Source organism: Cetorhinus maximus, chromosome 17 (assembly GCF_964194155.1).
Source record: "Cetorhinus maximus chromosome 17, sCetMax3.hap1.1, whole genome shotgun sequence".
Lineage (NCBI taxonomy): Eukaryota > Metazoa > Chordata > Chondrichthyes > Lamniformes > Cetorhinidae > Cetorhinus > Cetorhinus maximus.
This window is the reverse complement of record NC_135895.1, coordinates 47,805,688-47,818,406: the sequence shown is the minus strand read 5'-3', so window position 1 is coordinate 47,818,406 and position 12,719 is coordinate 47,805,688.

Below are 12,719 nucleotides of genomic sequence, written 5' to 3'. Positions count from 1 at the left end.
CAAAACCTTTCTTGAGTCATTGTGAGCTTATCTATAGCAACATTCAGATTATATCCAAGGATTTAATTAAAAAAAACTGATGCTGGTGTTTAAATTTTGGTATTGCCTTTCGAAGATCAGTTACTTATTTTAAAGGTATGCACCTTCTCAACTAAAGATTATTTCATTTGTGGCATTTTCTTTCATTGTTTGATATGATGCATTTACGACAAATCAATGGAGATCAGCCAGTTTAGTTTAAATTATCTGGATAATGCTTCCTGGTGATGCTTTTGATGCACCAGTGTCCTATCGTGATGATCCACATAGGACAGGTGCTCCTGTCTGCACATTGCCAGGGTTTGTTTTTAATATGTAGGCTATAAAGAACTAACTAAACATCAAAACAATAGAAGGTGTGTAGTGTTCACTAGAACACACGAATTAGGAGCATGAGTAGGTCATTTGGCCCTCGAGGCTGCTCTGCTATTCGATAAAATCAAGGCTAATCTGATTGTGCCCTCAACTCCACTTATCTATCTACCCCCCATAACCCTTGACCCCCTTGTTGATCAAAAATATAACTCCATCTTGAATATATTCAATGACCCAGCATCTACTGCTCCCTGGGGAAGAGAATTCCACACATGTGACCCTCTGAGAAAAAAAATTCTTCTCATCTTGGTCTTAAATGGGAAACATCTAATTTTAAAACTGAGTCCCATAGTTGTAGACTCCTGCACAAGGGGAAACATCTCTCAGCATCCACCCTGCCAAGTCCCCTTCAGGATCTTGTATGTTTCAATAAGAACACCTCTCAATCTTCCAAACTCCAATGAGTACAGGACCAACTTGGTCAACCTTCCCACATAAACTAACCCCTTAATCCCAGGAATCAGACCAGTGGACCTTCTCTGAACTGCTTCTAATGCAAATATATCCTTTCTTAAATAAGGGGTCCAAAACAGTACACAGTACTCCAGATGTGGTCTCATCAAGGCCCTGCACAACTGTAGCAAAAGTTCCTTACTTTATAGCCAATTCCCCTTGCAATAAATGCCAACATTCCATTTAGCATCCTAATCACTTGTTGCACCTGAATACTAAGTTTTTGTGATTCATGTATCAGGGCACCCAGATCACTCTGTACCATAGATCTCTGCAATATTTCTCTATTTAAATAATATACTGCTTTTCTATTCTTCCTGCCAAAGTGGACAAGTTCATATTTTCCCACATTATACTCCATCTACCAAATTTTTGCCCACTCGCTTAACCTATCTAAATCCCTTTGTAGACTCTTTTTGTCCTCGATTGACAACTTACTTTCCTACCTATTTTTGGGTCATCAGCAAATTTAGCTATAATGTATTCAGTCCCTTCATTCAAGTCATTGATTTAGATTGTAAATAGTTTAGGCTTCTACACATATCCCTGTGGCACTGCACTATTTACAGCTTTCCCACCTGAAAATGACTCCTTTATCTCTGCTCTCTGCTTCCTGCTAGCTCACCAATCCCCTATCCATGCTAATATGTTACCCCCTATACCATGAGCTCTTATCATCTTTGTGGAACCTTATCAAATGCCTTTTGGAAATCCAAGTACACCACATTTATAGATTCGTTTTATCTACCTTGCTTGTTACTTCCTCAAATAATTCTAAAAATTAGTCAAAGATGATTTTCCTTTCACAAAACCATGTTGACTCTGCCTGATTGCATTATGATTTTCTAAATGTCCTGCTATTAATAATGGATTCTAGCATTTTTCCTATGGCAGATATTAGGCTAAATGGCTTATAGCTTCCTGCTTTCTGCCTCCCTGCTTTCTTGAATAGTGGTGTTATATTTATGATTTTCCAATACATTGGGACTTTTCCTGAATCTGGAACATTTTGGAAGATCACAACTAATGCATCTACTATCTCTGCAGCCACTTTGTTTAAGGCTCTAGGATGCAGGCCATCAGGTCCAGGGGACTTGTCAGATTTTAGTTCTAATAGTTTTCCCAGTACATTTTCCCCAGTGATTATGATTAAGTTCCTCCCTCCCTTTTCCCTCTTGATTTTCAACTATTCTTGGGATGCTTTATGTGTCTTATACAGTGAAGACAGACACAAAATACGTGTTCAATACTTCCGCCATTTACTTGTTTCCCATTATTAATTTCCCAGTTTCACTAAAGGGACCAATGCTCACTTTAGTTATTCGTATCCTTTTTCAATACTTATAGTAACTCTTACTATCTTTTTTGTATTTCTAGCTAGCTTTCTCTCTTACTCTAATTTCTCCCTCCTTATTTTTTTGTTGCTTTCTAAAACTGTCCAATCTTCTGACATTCCACTAATCTTCACACCATTGTATGCTTTTTCTTTCAATTTGATATTATCCTTAACTTCCTTTGTTAGTCACGGATGGTGCAGTCTTCTCATATAGTTTTTCTTTCTTAAAGGAATATATCTTTGCTGAAAGTTATGTAATATCTCTTTAAATATCTGCCACTGAACCCTTACTGTCCCATCTTTTAACCTATTTTCCCATTTCACTTTTGTCAACTGTCTTCATACCCTTATAACTGCCTTTAATTTTAAGACTAGTCTTAGACCTACACTTTTCAACCTCAATCTGAATGTGAAATTCTATCATGTCATGATCACTGTTGGCTAGAGGCTCCTCACTATGAGGCCATTAATTAATCCTGTTTCATTGCACAGTATGTTCCCTGGTTGGCAATAGAATGTACTGTTCTAAGAAATTGTCCCAAATACACATCATTAACTCATCTTCCAGGCTACCTTTGCAATCTGATATATCCAATCTATATGAAGATTAAAATCATCCATGATTATTGCAGTATCTTTATTACAAGCTTCCATTACTTCTTCCTGTATACTCTGTCCTAAAGTGTGTGTGCTGTTAGGAGGCCTACAATTACTCTCACAAATAACTTCTTACCTTTTCTATTTCTTAATTCTATCCAAGCTGATTCTACATCTTGATCTTCTGAACCAAGGTCATCTCTTACTACAACACGAATGTCATCCTTGATTAACAGAACTACCCCGCCACCTTTTCCTAGGTTCCTATCCTTCTGAAATGTCAAGTAACCTTGAATATTTAACTCCCAGCCTTGGTCACCTTGCAACCGCATCTCTGAAATGGCTATCAGGTCATACATATTTATTTCTATTTGTGTTATCCTTTCATTATAGATCCTGTGCACAATCGGACACAGAATCTCTTCTAACCATTCTTGCAATCTCTGGCCTTATCTGGAGACTTTCCCAAAGGCACAGCTCCCGCTTTCCCCAGTAGTGGTGCCAGTGCCCCAGAACTTGAAACTCCCACACCAATCTTTGAACCATGCATTCAACTCTCTAAGCTAATATACCCTATGCCAATTTGGTTGTGGCTCAGGTGGCAATCCAGGGATTATTATCTTTGTGGTTCTGCTTTTTAAATTAGCCCTGAGCTACTCATAATCGCTGAGTGGAACCTCTTTCCTAGTCCTATTTATCTCATTGGTACCCACATGGACTATGAAAACTGGATCATCCCCCTCCCACTGCAAGTTCCTCTTCAGCACTGAGCAGATGTCAAAGTGCCCAGGAACAAAGTGTCCAGGTAACTTTTCCCCTCCCTGATGCATGGCGCTGTCTGAAGCTTGGGGGCGAATTTTCTCCCTGTCGGGCGGGCCGGTCGGGATCGGGTGCAGAGCCGATTGCCGCCCGTGATTGGCTGCATGCCAATTTTACGTGGGTGGGCCAATTAAGGCCCGCCCAGCGTGACATGCACCTGGAAGCACTCAGTGTTATCTGTGCGGGTGGGGGGAGGAGGGAGAGTTGGGGCCTGCGCTAAAATCTCCCTGAGGCACGAAGCTGCCTCAGAGAGATTAAGCTCAGTTATGAAGATGTTTGAAATAAAGAAATAAAATTAATCAGACATGTCCCCTCATGTGACAGTGCCACAAGAGCTGGGACATGTTTATGAATTTTAATAAAAATTTTCATTTAATTAAACCCTTCATGAAACCTCATCCCGCCCATGGATGAAGTTCCATGAAAAATGCGAAGGCCGCCTGGGCTCTTCGCCTGCCCACCATCTTTAAGATTGGATGGACAGCCCTGACAATTACTTTAATTAGATTAATAATGGCCTTAACAGGCCTTTGACAGTTCGGTGGGCGCGTAGCTGACTCTGTTGCGGCCCCGCGGAATGGAAGATCAGAATGATGACGCATGTTATTTTACACCAAAAAGAAGATTCTGGCCTTGGTCTCCAGTTCATTAACTCTGAGCCAAAGTTCCTCAAGCCGCAAACACTTACTGCAGATGTGGTTGCCCTATTTCATACTGGACATACTGCAGCTGCATCACATCACCTGCCCAGCCATCTTTATTTTTTTAATTAACTAGTTATTCTCTTAATTACATTTTTGTTAGTGCCTCTAGTGCTGCTTGTACATATATTATTATTTCAATCAATGTTCTACTTAGCACAACTAAAATTCCCTAATTTAGATAAGTAGAAATACTCACCAGCTAATTACCTACCTGCTTCCTGTGTTGTCACAACTCGATTTTTCTTTCCAAACATGGGCTCTGAACCCATTGAATGGCTACTGGTTAGCTGCTTTGTACCCTGCTCAGTTTTCGCTCTTTCCGGCCGCTCAGCAAGTTTTGCTCTCTCCGCGCACTTACATAACCAAGACTGCCACTATTTTCACTGGAACAAGAAAGACTAAGGGGAAATTATATTTTACTCTTTCTCAGGATGTGGGCATCACTGGTAAGAGCGGCATTTATTGCCCATCCCCTGGCTGTGTTTGAGAACATATTGGTAGTCATTCTTAAACTATTGCAGTCATGTTGTGAAGATGCTCCCACAATCCTGTTAGTTAAAGAGTTAGGTGGAGGCCATTAAGTGCGGAAGTGGACCATGAAATTATAGTGCACCTGTGCTATAAAAACATATTTTAATGAACACACAACTAAATAATAATTAAAATTAAAGAAAATTAGGTTCATAATTAAAGTTGATTTTCATAATATCATACGTACGCTTCTATTAAATTATATCATACAAACTGCTTATAATTTTTTACTCCATTTTCTGACATTTTATTTAAAGGTTTATGAAAGCGTTGTCTTACAAAAAATACACTGCAAATAATAAAACAGCAAATCACTTTCATTACATTAAACAAAATCAAATTGAAGTTGCATAATAATTGTACAAAAACATTTAAGATGGTATTATTGTCACCAAGTTAATGAGAATACAAAGCTGAAGCTATACTGTAGCTATTAGACTGGCATCTGAAATTTCAACTATCAGCAAACTAGCTATACTAGTAATTGTAAATCGGTCACTGTTATAGGCCAGGCTAAGGAATTTTTAATGTTGACTGAAATCAAATAGAACCACCCAATCTGTCTTATTAAAACTATCCATGCAAACAAAATAGTTCATGCATCAAAACACTTTTAAGTACAGCTTTGCACCAGGTGGCAGTTATACTGCAGTTGTTTGTGAAATGATTTCCAAATGGAGGTCTCGCATTACTTGACTTCAGTACAATCAAGCATCAAATCTGGATCTGACCCCTGAGTTATAGTACCGCTTTGCAAAGATATAAAGCTTATTATATCCACAAATTTAGATATGATTTAAATAAAAGGTCATTGTGCTCTTTTTTATTGCATATCACTTTGAATGAATGTGCTTCAATTTTGTATATATTAGCCATGATTCTGCTTCTTGACAGAGTGAATACCAGGAGGATGTTTCCTCTTGTAGGGGAGACGAGAACTAGGGACACAGTTTAAGAATAAGAGGTTTCCCTTTTAAGACGGAGGTGAGGAGAATTTTTTTTCTCTCAGAGTGTTGTTAGTCTGTGGAATTCTCTTCCCCAGATAGCAGTGGAGGCTTGGTCATTGAATTTATTCAAGGCTGAGTTAGATAGCTTTTTGACAGAAAAGGGAGTCAAGGGTTATGGGGTAGACAAGAAAGTGGAGTTGAGACCCCAACCAGATCAGCTATGATCTTATCGAATGGCGAAGCAGGCTCGAAGGGCCAAATGGCCTACTCTTCTAAGTCCTATGTTCCTATGCTCTAGCGGGCAATGTGTACTGTCTAGGTGGAACTTCTGCATGTCACTAACACTGAAGGAACCTCAACCTAATTTCCTTGGTCTGGATCATTAAGGGTGGAGGGCTGCCCCTTGGAAAGAACTTGCATTGCTGCTGCAAGGGTGCAAACGAATAGCAGTATTGCAGTAGGTCTGCCACTACAACATTGCAACAGTTAGGAATGCTGCTAAAAGGGCAGGTACACCCCAAAGATTTAATTAATTGTCCCAGTAAATGTCTTGGCTAAGAATGGGGCCTTCAGCAGCTAAGCGATATGGACAGAATAATGGGAAAGGAGACTGCTACAAATGCCCTCTCCCTCTAGGGGAGCAACTCAGGGTTGTTTCCACTACTTTTCAGAACTTACAGACACATTTCCCATTGTGGCTCCTTGGATGAGCGGTAACACAGGCAGATGGGAGGGAAATCTTCCAGGTGGCCTGGGCCTGACTCTGCTTCCAATTACAAGCCATGGGCTAGGAAGGATAGGCCTGTTGTATTTTTAACAGGGAGGGAAATACATGTCAGATGATGACTGCACTTTCCTTTATTCTATCCAGTTGCTATACAGTCCAATCAAGGAGAAAAATCCAGTCCATTATATAGTCTCTCCTTCATCTAAGGAACAGCATTGCCTGCTTGATCATAGAGCTTGAATTAATCGTATGTATACCAAAAGATCTTATTAGTAAACCTACAATAATTCGCCTGGGATTTGTTATGTTCTTATCAGTTGCTATTACCACTAATCTTAATGAAGTGTACTGATTTATTGGAGTGTAAAGAAAACAACTTCTCTGGTGTCCTGATAAATAGAACTTCATAAAAAATATAATTATGGCAGCAAATCATATACACTGTAATATATACCTTGCCCTAAATACTTTGCTTTGGAGATTTCATTTGACTTATGAAAATCTTTGAAGGTGCCTTTCAACTGCTCATTTCTTGCCTGAAGAATTGACCATTGAAAATTGAGGGTACACAAACGTCATCTCCTAGACATCTCAGTGCCGCCTAACTTTCAGGAAAGTTTGTAAATAAATGCATAGTAATCCCGCCCAAAACCAATGGGAGGCTGATTATAAATGCAAATAAGAGCCCTGTTCTATTTGTACAACCCAGTTACAGTTTTCTGATACAACTAGCTATCCATGCCCATTGCTATCAGGTGATAAGTGGTCTGTCCAGCAGTCCTTAAGGGATCTGCTGAAGCTTGTTCTGGATTTTTGGCCTCTGAGTGAGCCAAGTGGGCCTGTCAGTGCTCATTGAGTGCTCGGTAGCTTACCTGAATTATGCTGCCTTCTGATGTGGGCTTTGGGTGGGCAGTACAGACACTCCTCCAACTTCTCGACTGTTATGAACAAATAATAAAAACTGCCCTCTTATGTCCACAAGACTGGAAATAGTAAAATTTTAGTTAGTGATTATAGCATGGAGACTGCATTGTAAAAACTTGTCAGTTCGACTGTCTATGAATGCTGCATCTTTAACTGCTAAAATGTTTAAATATGTGTAAAATTTTCTGTACTATTCCAGTGAATCTGGGCTATGTGGTTAATATTTTGGGATGAGATTGTGAATCAAATGCATTGAATCACAGGGCTGAATTTTCCCCACAGAGGTGGGAAACAGGAGTCAGGGCTGTTTTCAGGTCCCAAATCTGCTCCAGTGGGAAACTGATTAAAACCACGATTTTCACAGGGGTGAACTTGTAAGTGATATGGAGACTGGTTGTCTGTCCAATTGGAGTCAGATGAAGTGGGGGACTAATTTCCACCCCCCCCCACCAACTTGTTGTCTTAAGGAAGAAATCCTCTGAATGTGCAAAAGCCTCACACAGCATCAGAGGGAAGCAAGATGTCACAGGAAAGCCAGACACCTGGCACCCAGAGCAGGACTGCCCCTTGTTTCAATGATGCCAACCTGGATCCAGTTGGAGGCCATGAAGGAGAAGAGAGAGGTCCTCCCCCTGGAGGTGGCAGCAGGAGGCCGAAACTAAAGGGGCCTGAGTTCAGATAGCTGCCATCAGCAGCAGAAGCGTAATTAGAAGGACAGGGATTCATTGCCATATAAGGTTCAGTGACGTCATACGTTCTGTTAAGGTAAATGCAATCTCCAACCCTTAGGACAGGCCTCTGGAAAATCATCCACCAAGAGACACAAAATATGAGGAGTCTCAGGGCGCAAGCTGCTCCTGAACATGGGATGGGTGTGTGCCCAGGGTACTTACTGATCCATTAGAATGGCTCAAAGCCATAGTGCTGCTGAGGACTTGCCACCACTGTGACAGGGGCAGATAACACTGGCTACAGAGACCATCAGTGCCTTATCTTGCTCTCTTTTGTCCTTCCAGGAGAGGTGGGCACACAAAGCACGGGAGAGGGCCCAGATGGGAGAGGGATGCAGTTCTTTGAAAGCATCATCCTGTTAAGATTTTGGTCGACACCAGTAACTTTTGTTTTAGAAAGAAGAAATCCAAAGTCTCAGTTATTTACTGAAAGAATGAAGGCATAACATTCCACAGTTTAAAACAGAAGAATTTTTACTATACAAGAGTCAAACAAAGCAAACACTAAATGCTATCTTAGGTACCCTCCTATACTCTAAATCCAGAATCAACTTAAGTTAAACATGTATTAACAGGCAAATTGCAGTCAATTATAAACTATAAACTACACATTAAATGGCAAATTTTGTCGTAAGACAGATCTTAAGAATTGGCTCAGCAGTCCATTCAGCATATAGGTCATCAAACTCAGTCACAAAGTCCTTCAAAATTCTGTTTCTCTTGTGAAGAATTTTGACTCCTCTTCTTCTGGAAGGCTGATCACCAGCCGTCTGCAGTGCACAACCAGCCTGAGTTCAACAGGCAGTCTTTACCGCATCAGCAGAACCTCCTTCACATGGTCTGAATGATGTAGATCCACCAATGTTATCTTCATGTAACAGAAACAGCTTCCATCAACTGTGTTTTTGCTTATTATCAGCTTCTAGATCGAGCCTCTGTCTTCTTCAGCTTGCCTGTAATGCTCCACTGGACTCATCAACTTCTATTGAGCTCTGATGGCTCTGTCTGCTTTTATATAGTTTCAGCCAGAAGTTTTGGTTTCTAATTTTCACTTTCAGTCTTAATTTCCTTAGCAACTGGAAGGGTCAGTTTCCTTTCTCAAGTTTTTCTTTACAATTAGGATCTGTCTCAGAAAATACAAGCCTTGCCCTATGATTCCATCACAACCCATGGACCAGACAGAGATAGAAATAGCCAGGAAAGTGGAAGAGGATGATGAAGTCGGGCCTGGCAAAACAGGAGCTTTCTGGTGATTACAGAGGGCAAAGTGGTAATTAAGGGAGTGCAGTGCACTCCACCCCATCTGATAGCATGTCATTCAATAGCCTCAGCACTGCAGAGGCTTCTACTCTCCTAGGCTAGCTCTCATCATCTCTTCTTGTGTCTTCCACAGGTGCAGGCATCCAACCCAAGGCACCTTGACTTCTGCCTCCACCGGCCCAGAGGAGCAAGAAGGAGATGAAGATGCAACGTCACACCTTACGAGTGCACCGTCTACCTGTGTAGATATACTCACTTTGGGGGGTCCTCGCTTGCGAGTGTAGATAGGATGTGTTAGGATCCTTGGTTAGACCCTGGGATGTCGGGGGAGATCCGGTTAGGGGCCGATACTGTTTTGTTTAAAGTAGATAAAGTTTGAGATTCAAGATGCTTACTAAGTGAATAAAGCCACAGGATTCCATGGATTTTGAACAAATAAAAATAAACTTTACTATACAAGGTCAGAAAGCTAAAACAATTTACAATATCTGTCTTACACTCAGGGTAAGTATGAGGTATATGTAAATTAACAGGCGAACTGTGGTCAGACACACCACACTAAACAATAGATGACAGATGCGGCCAAACCCAATTCCATGGACTTCTCAACAACCCACCCAGACATTTTTCACATTGTAAGACAATCAATTTCACCGAAACTTTGTCTTTCTCATGAGGGTTTCCAAATAACACATTTGAAGGTCTCGCCTTGGAATTCTCTCCAAAGCTCGTTCCCACTCGGACGGTTTCAACTATGACCCACCTTGCAGGGTTTCAATCTCACCTGCCGAGATTCTTTTCCTCTGGATCTCCGAGTACACTCGAGCTTCATCTTCCAAGCACAATTTCAGATCTTGGGCTATTCCAAACAGTACATCACTGCTCCAAAGGGTATCTTTGCCCCAACAGCCTGCAGCACAGAGTCACCAGCCTTCACACTACTTTCTCGGATCTTCAGGGTTCCTCTTGTGCCCATTTCATTTAAAGTCTGCTCCCCGCATCTCTTTCTTGAATTTGGAGCCTATTACTCTGCTCCTTTCTTTAACTTCATTTAACAGGGCCTATTTCTGTCCCCTATCTTCATCCCTTACCTGGGTCTATTACCTTTTTGGATCTCTCCCTGTCCCCCTCCCATCTCCTGCTCCCTGGGACACCTACAAGATAATTGTGTTCTTGATCAGGTCATCTGACCTGCCTTTTCGTGTCATTTTCTCTTTTCCCTTCTGCAGAGGCATGCAGGGCCAGTCCCCAGCCGGAAGGTGGGAAAAAATTCGAACTGCGCACGTGTGGCTGTTTCCTGGCTGGCACATGTGCATGCCTGAGGTTCTTTGGGAACTGGAGTTCCTGACCTACAAACTTAAGGAGGCAAGTATTTAATTTTCTTAACAGGTGACACAGTGTGCTGATCTCAGCACTAGTGGGCTGGAGGAGGTGCCAAAGACGGAGGGAGCTTGGATCAGTTCCCCTCAGAGGAAGGAGGAGAGACACAGCCCTGCTCAGCTGGGCACAGATGTAGGGCCTTAGGAGTCAAAAGAAAGTGTTACCTTGACCAGCAGCAGGAGATTTGCTCCCATATGTCGAAGTTCTCTGAAGCAGTGTGGGTGTTGGGCAGAGGATGGAGGAGTCCATTCAGGTCATATGCGCCAATGGATCAGAGCTCTGGGCACATGAGCTCCTTAACAGAGAGAGTAACCAACTTCTTGGAGAGCCATATATGGCAAAACCTGGAGTGCATGCAACAACTCCACACTGATACTCATAGGATGCATGCCACATTATGTAGCCTGGACCAGTCATTAATACTAATGCTTAGGGATGTCCAAAGGGACTGGCATATCTGGAATGCCAGTCTAGGACTAAAGATGTTACCATGGAGGATGAGGGTGCCACCAGGTGCAGAAGCCTCTGGAGATGCCATCGCAGGCACCTCCATAATGAGGTCGACTGCATCGCAGCCGTAAGCCGAGATGAGTGAGCAGGCTTCCTCCATCTCCTCTGGGGCCACAAGGGGAATGTCACATAGGAGTGGTTGTGTGTGGAGGCCACCACATTGCATGGAGCATTAAGTGGGTCACAGAGGAAGTTCTTTCTTACTATCTAGCTACTCTTTTCCTCTGCACTATATCAATGATGGCACTTTAAACCACACATCTGGCACACCTTATATTGACGCTGTGACAGGAAAAGTGGTATGAGGTAAGTGAATTGATTATGGATCCTCCACGTTGAGGGAAAAGCCTCTGGGCAGATGTGCTTCCTTCAATGGCAGTAAGTGATTAGATGCTTCAGGCTGTATCTTCCATGGATGTGTCAGCAGTTATCTCTGACTTACTTCCATGCTATGCCACTCAACTTGGTTAAGGGGACTCGTGAAACACTCCTGAATTAGAGATCCCTGACATCCATGGCATCCTGACAAGCCTTTTGCACCCGAGCCATGCCTGGCCACTTCCTTGTGCAGTCAGGGTCACCTCAGTGTTCTGCATCTTTTCCCTTCACCTCCACCTCCTGCTGCTCTCTCTCACCTTCAGTTCCTGATCTTCCCCTGATGAGTTGTCTCCTTTCAAGGCCTCACCATCCTCAAGGTCCATATTTCCCTGGAAGGCCATATTATGGAGACCACCACAATGACTGATATCTTTGCAGAACGATATTGAAGGGTGCCACCTGACTAGTCGAGGCACCAGAACAGCATCGTCAAGCCCAATGGTCTGCTTAATTGTTGTCCTAGTGTGCAGGTGGCATTGGTTTAATCACTCTGTATGCCTGTCTGAGGTTTCCGCAGGGGGGTCAGCAGCCACCTCTACAAGTTTAACCATTGTCCTCTAGGATGCATCCACAGACTTTGAGGGTTGGAGTGAAGATTTGAGGCAGTGTTAACTGCTGGAAGCTGAAGGAGTCATAGCAGCTGCCAAGAAAGTGAGTGCACATGTGCAGGAAGCTCTTGTTGTGGTTGCCGACCTGTGAACATTAAGGGAGTGAAAATCCTTCCTGTTGATAAATCTGATTGGGGAGGTGGATGTCACTGGGTGCCTTGGACCTGGAGGAATCCACTGCTGAAACCCACTGTGCCTGTATGTCATAAAATAAATGTATTGTCCAGCTCTGGCTAAAAGGGGATCAGTGACATGCGAATGCAGTGGTGTGCAGCCATTTGTGAGATGGCACCAAACTCCACAGCTGATCCAGGGAAGGAGCTAGAAGCGAAGTTCAAGGGCACAGTGACTTTGATGGCTACTGTAAGGCATAGTGACCAGTGCTTCATGATCTGAGGTC